Genomic DNA, 6,551 nt, shown 5'->3' on the forward strand with positions numbered 1-6,551 from the left:
TATATATAGCATTGTCCTTGAAGGTGGTGGAAGCCTAGTGGTTTGGATGGTAACTTATGGCAACTCGACTCATTTAATAAACATTTATTAAGCATCTTCTACATGCCAGGTGCTGTGCTAAGTGTTGGAGATATAAAAAGAAATAGTGCCTGTGCTTAATAAGCTTGTTAGAAAGAACATGCACACAGAAAAGCAAATACAGAATATATACAAAGTAAAGATAAGGTAATTTCTGGAGAGAAAGCACTAGTGACTTGAGGGGCTGAGGGAAGGCTCATGTAGGAGATGGAACTTGAGCTGAGCCTTGAAGGAAATTTGGGATTCTATAAGGCAAAGGTGAAGACCAAATGTATTCCTAGGCATGGGGCAAAAGGCATGGATACGGTAGGTGGAAAGTTATATATAAAGAAGACCAGTCTACAGGCTAGGTTGAACAGTGCATGAAAAACAGTAACATGCCATTAGCAAGGAAAAGATAGGCTTGAATGAAATTGTGGAGGGTTACTAAAATGTAAACAAAAGTGTCTGCAATTTTATCCTGTGGGCAAAAGGGAAATACTAGAACTTCTTGAGAAGAAGCATGATATGGTTGGACCTTTCGCTTTAGGAATATCAACTTAGCAGCTACACTGAGGATGGATTATAGAAGAGAGACCTAAACAAGGAAGACCAACTTAGTGAAAGCTATCTCAGTAATCCAGATAAAAGGTAATGAGAGACTGACCTTGGATGACCTTGGGTGGTGATTGTTGAGTATTGAGAAGGGGATAAATGCAAGAGATGATGCAGAGGTAGGATCAGTGACACTTGGCACCTGATTGGGGTGAGTAATCAAGGATAATTCCTAGATAATGAATCTAAGTGACTAGAAGGATGGGAGCAGTGTTCTCAACAGAAATGGAGAAGTTAGGAAGTTAGGAAGATAGCTAGGAGGAAAGATGAGTGAGATAATAGCAAGCATTTATATAGTGATTTATGTTTTTTATATAGTCAATAAGCAATTGGGGGATAATTTGGGGATAAAGTTCAGGAGAGAGATTAGGATTAGATATATAGATCTAGGAGTTATCTGGGTAGAGAAACTAGTTGAACTCAAGAGTATGAGAAAAAAGAAGAAAAAAGGTCTAGAATAGAGGCCTACCATAAACCCACACATGGGGGGTAAGACATGAAAGATAATCCAGTGAAGAAGACTGAGAAAGAGTAGACAAATAGCTAAGAGAACCAGGAAAGAGCACTGTCACAAAAACTGAGGAAAGAATCTAGAAAACCAAGGTGGTCAACAGTGTCAGATGGCTACAGAGAGATCAAGAAAGATGAGGACTGAGAAAAGACCATTGGATTCGGCAATTAAGACATCCCTGGTAATGTTTAGAGGAGTTTCAGTTGAATGATGAGGTTTGTAAGCCAAATGTTGATGGGTTGGAAGGGGCATTCCCTCCCAACCATTTGATTGATTTGAGGAAGTTGAAGCAATCAGGAGAGACATCTCTTTTTTCCCCCAAATCTGGCTGTAAAAATGAGGGACATGGGATAATAGCTTAAGGGGATGTTAGAATCAAGTGAAGATTTCTTAAAGATGGAGGAAAGCTGAGCATATGTGTAAATACTATAGAAAGGGGAGGCTGAAAATTAGGGAGAGGGAGAGGATGATCTGGGAAGAGATAGGAGAATTGATATAAAGGACAGAAAAAAGATGCTACCTTGGGAAGAAGACATTGCTCTGAAACTATAGCAAAGAAGGCAAGAGGAGGGGATGAGGTTGAGCTGATATGAAGTGTTCATTTAGGGAGAAGCAGTGACTCGTGACAAATGCCCCACCTTGAAAAACCATTAAACATTTTTTTCAGGATAATGTCATACTCAAGATAGTATTTTAGAGAAAAGTTGATGGCAGGGGTGGAAAGGATGGTTAGGAAAGGGATAGAAGGAGAGGAAATCAATAGTATTTTGTTACTATAACCCAGGTGTGAGATGACGAAGGACTGGTCTGGGAGACTGGCAGCAGGAATAAAAAGGAAGGGACAGAATTGAGAGACATTGGGAATGATCACTCAACAGGATTTGATGATTAATTCATATATGGGATGATGAAAAGAGTGAAAATATGACTTCAAGGTTTCGAGTCAGGGTAATTGTGAGAAAGATTATATAGTTATAAAGAAGCCAAGAGGGGAGGTAATTTTACTGATACTTAGAGATTTTGTGAGTTGGAAGGGATTTCAGTGGCCATCTATTCTAACCCATACCAGAAATGAGAACATACTCAAAAAGTGCTTGTCCCACCTGTGCTTGAAACCTCCAAGGAGGAAGAAACAATCTCTCAAGGCAGCCCATTCCTTAGACAGAAGGGAAGTCTTCTTGATCTCAAATCTAAATCGGCCTCTTTGTAACTTCTACCCATGGCTCCTGGTTCTGCTTTTGAGGGCCAGGCAAACCAAATCTAAAACCTCTTCTATTTGACAGCTTTTCAAATACTTGGATACAGCTATTGTGTCTCCTCTGAGACTTCTTTCACTAGGCTAAACTATCCTCATATGACAAGGACTCAAGGCTATTCTCCATCTTGGTTGCCCTCATCTGGACACTCTCCCAATTCATCTATATCCTTCTTAAACTGTGGCACATAGAACTGAACACAACACTGCAGATGAGGTCTGATGAGGGTAGAAGAGTACAGTGAGATTATCACCTTATTTCTGGAAGCTATGTCTCTCAGTCTAATTTTTATTTAGCATTAGTTTTAAACTAATTAATTAGTGATTTAATAAATTAAAACAGCATTAGCTTTTTAGCTGCCACATCACACTGCTGACATTGAGATTACAGTCCAATGAAACTACTAGAACTTTTTCAAAATAACTTCTATCTAACCTTATCTTCCCCTCCTTGAACTTGGGAAGTAGATTTTTTAAAACTATCCAATGGTAAAATTTTACATTTACCCCTATTCAGTTTTACATAACTAGATTCAGTCCAGTTCTCCAGCCTGCCCCTGTCCTTCTAGATCATGACTGACATCCAGTTTGTTAGTTATCCTTCTCAACTTGGTGTTACCTGAATATTTGATGAGCCTACCCCATTGGTCTTTATCCAAGTCAACGATAACAGTGTTAAACAGCACGGGCTCAAACACAATCCCAGGATAGACTGCAGGCAACCTTCTGCAGCACTGACATTCCATCAACCAGCTCTGACTCCATCTGATCATATGATTGTCTAGTCCATGTATATCCATCTTCTTGCCAAGAATAGTATGAGATACATTATTCAAAGCTTTGCTAGGCAAACTATATCCATAGCATTCCCCTCATCCACTGGCATAGATAGTAATCTGATCAAAAAGGGAAATGGGGTTAGTCTGGTCTGATCTATTCTTGATGAAGCCTTCTGACTCTAGGTCTCTCATTTTACAGATAAGGAGACTGAGATCCAGAAATATTAAGCAATTTAGTCCCAGTATGACCTTAGGCAAGTCATTTAACCTCACTGTGCCTCAGTCTCCTCATCTGTAAAATAAGGGGGTCAAACTAGATGAGCTCTAACGTCCCTTCCCAGGTCTAAATCTATGGTTCTCCGATTATAAAGACAAAAAGACCAAAGGCTAAGAAATAAGTTTTAGGGGATTCCCATCATACCCCATCAAGCTGGACCAGGTAGAAGAGGAAGGAACCAGTTTTCTGGGAGTGGGATTGGAAGGGATGAGTCTGAATCTGGGAGGGAGGGTTGGAGGAGAGGAAGCAGAGATGTACAAACGTAAAGAAGCAGAGACAAAAAGGCCTGTGAGTGTACAGAGCCCTAGTCAAAACAAGCCCAGATCAACTGTTCTTAAGATGGGAGGGAAGCTAATTTGCATGCACTGCAAAGTCTGTTTACCAAACAGCAAACTGCCAGGAAGAAGGATTTAGGTTAAATTAAGGTCCTGGTGCCAATGGGTCAATAAGCTGAAGATTGAGTCCAGGATCAAAGGGCAGACCTTATGGGGGCAGCAGAGAAACACATCTAGAGTCTCACAGTCCATATCAACTGTCCCTGTCCTCCTAAAAGTTACAATTTTATTGAGATTCATTTATTTTAGATTCCTTTAACAAAATTGTTTAAGTATTTCTTTATTTTTTTTTAAAAAAAAGAATGCCACCAGTCTTCTAAAGAAAAGAACTTTCAGAAGACTTTTTTTCACCCATAAAAGAAAAATGTTTTTTATAGAGACGAAGGAAAAGGAAAAAGCAAGAATTAGGACAGACTTGAGTAAAGAAAAAGAGCAAAAACGGTCACATTTACTTTCCTGGAAGGCCTTGTAAAAGGAATTTTTGAAGGGATGAAAGTACTTTGTTTAATAAAAAATCAATATAACCAACTGAAAAACAACGTAACCAACTAGTAGAGCTCAGATCTCAATTTTTTTTTTTAAGGCAATTGGGGTTAAGTAATTTGCCCAGGGTCACACAGCTAGTAAATATCAAGTGTTTGGTCTGAGGCCAAATTTGAACTCAGGTCCTCCTAACTTCAGGGCCTGTACTCTATCTACTGCACCACCTAGCCGCCCTCAGATCTCAATTTCTGAGACAGGTGTTCACTTGGTTAAGAATTGGTTCTTGGGCTCCCTTCTGCACAGTCTTTATAAATTGATGGGATGTAGAGAAAGTGGTCAAAGGATGGGGCCGAGTCAAAGATGACTGAGGTTTTGTGCTTGGGTGAGGCTGGAAGGCTGTGGTGCCACTACTAGAAGAATGAAAGCTGGACTAATCCTAGGGTTTAGGGATGGATTAAACTTTAGGGGTTATGTAATCCAACTCCCTCCTTTTACAGATAAGGAAACTGAGACCTGGGGAAATGAAGTGCTTTGCCTAAGATCTCATGTAAGCAGTACAGATAGTGTGGAGTCAGTTTTAGAGAGATGATGATAAATTCAGTGGAATAAATTCAGAGGTAATATCAGGATATCTAGGTGGAAAAGAGTAGCAGGTGGTAGGAAACACTGGACTATCACTCAGGAAAAAAGAATCAGGAATGGTTATATAGATTTAGGAATCATCCTCATGGGTTGATACCTGAAATCATGACAATGGATCCTCTCACCAAGGGAGAAAATATGAAGAGAAAAAGCAAGGAGGCAAAGCCTTGGAGGATACTTCATCTTCTTATTCTCCTGGGGTGGACATGTGAAGGATTAAAACATGGAAAGTGGGAGTAAATAGAATTCCCAATAGATGATTGTATTCTTCTCAATAAAATAGAAAGTAAGGTCATTTGCTGAGGGGGTGGGATAAATTTGGGGTCCAGATGTGAAAGGACTTTGCAAAAGCCCCTGTGGAAAGTGATAAGGTGTTTATCAGAGATGAATAAAAAAAGCATTAAGGTTCATGACGGAAAAAGCTATCCATCCAGAGAAAGAACTATGGAATCTGAATGCAGATCAAAGCATAGTATTTTCTCTCTTTTTATTTCTTTCTCATGGTTTTTCCCTTTCATTCTTATTCTTCTTTCACAACACGACTAATGTGGAAATATGTTTAATATGATTGTATATGTATAGCCTATATCAGATTGCATGCTGTCTTGGGGAGGGGAAAAAATTTAGAACTCAAAATCTTATAAAAGTGAATATTGAAAACCAAAAATAAATAAGTAAATAAAAAGCATTGAGATGAAAGAATAGTTTCCAGTATCACTATCCTCTCAGTGCCTAGGCAGACATAAGATGTCCTGAGCCTGAGTAAGTTTCAGAGCCTGAAAATTTTTAAACTGGGAAGATAATGTAGTATATATTCAGTAAACTCTCATTTGGGTAAGCTCCTTTTCTGCCATTCATAGAGGACTTTCAGGGGCGGGGGGGTGGAGAATATATGCAAAAAGAGCTGTAAAGGAACATATGGACTATGGAAAAAAGAGATGGAGTCAAGTTGTACATGAACCTTGTTCACGTAGCCCCTAAAGGGAACCACATCCTCTGAGAAGCCAATGTCAGAGACACTGAAATGGTAACAAGTGCCATAATTAGGAAGAACAAGCCCTCAAGTCTTTGCCCTGGCTAATAATAGAGATCATTGCATAGCAAAGCTACATTCACAAAGCACCAGACTTACCCCTTTACTGACACTGTGAGTCAAGTGGACTGCGTAGGCATGGAGGAAGGGTGTGATTCACCACCACGGAGGAGGGTTGCTTGTTACCCTCCAGAAAGAGGAGATTCATGATAGTGGAGGGGTTTCTTGAATTTTTTACCAGGTTCAACAAAGTTTGTTCTATATTTAATGTCTTGTAAGCCTACGAGTGCTTGCAGATGGACTGAGGGAGAACAAAACAAGGCATAGCCTGATGTTCCCAGGGTTCCCCTGGGGATGGCAAGAGCCAAAGTGGTTTTTTTTTCTTTCTTAAAATTTTACTATTTATTTTTTAAACATTCTTTTCAAATTTTGAGTTCTCTATTCTCTCCCTCCCTGACACCCTTCCCCACCCACTGAGAAGGCAAACTATATCAATTATATACGTGAAATAATGCAAAACGTATTTCCTTATTAGCCACATTGCCAAAAAAAAAAATATAAAGA

Source organism: Vombatus ursinus, unplaced genomic scaffold (assembly GCF_900497805.2).
Source record: "Vombatus ursinus unplaced genomic scaffold, bare-nosed wombat genome assembly UNPS02014810.1, whole genome shotgun sequence".
Taxonomy (NCBI): domain Eukaryota; kingdom Metazoa; phylum Chordata; class Mammalia; order Diprotodontia; family Vombatidae; genus Vombatus; species Vombatus ursinus.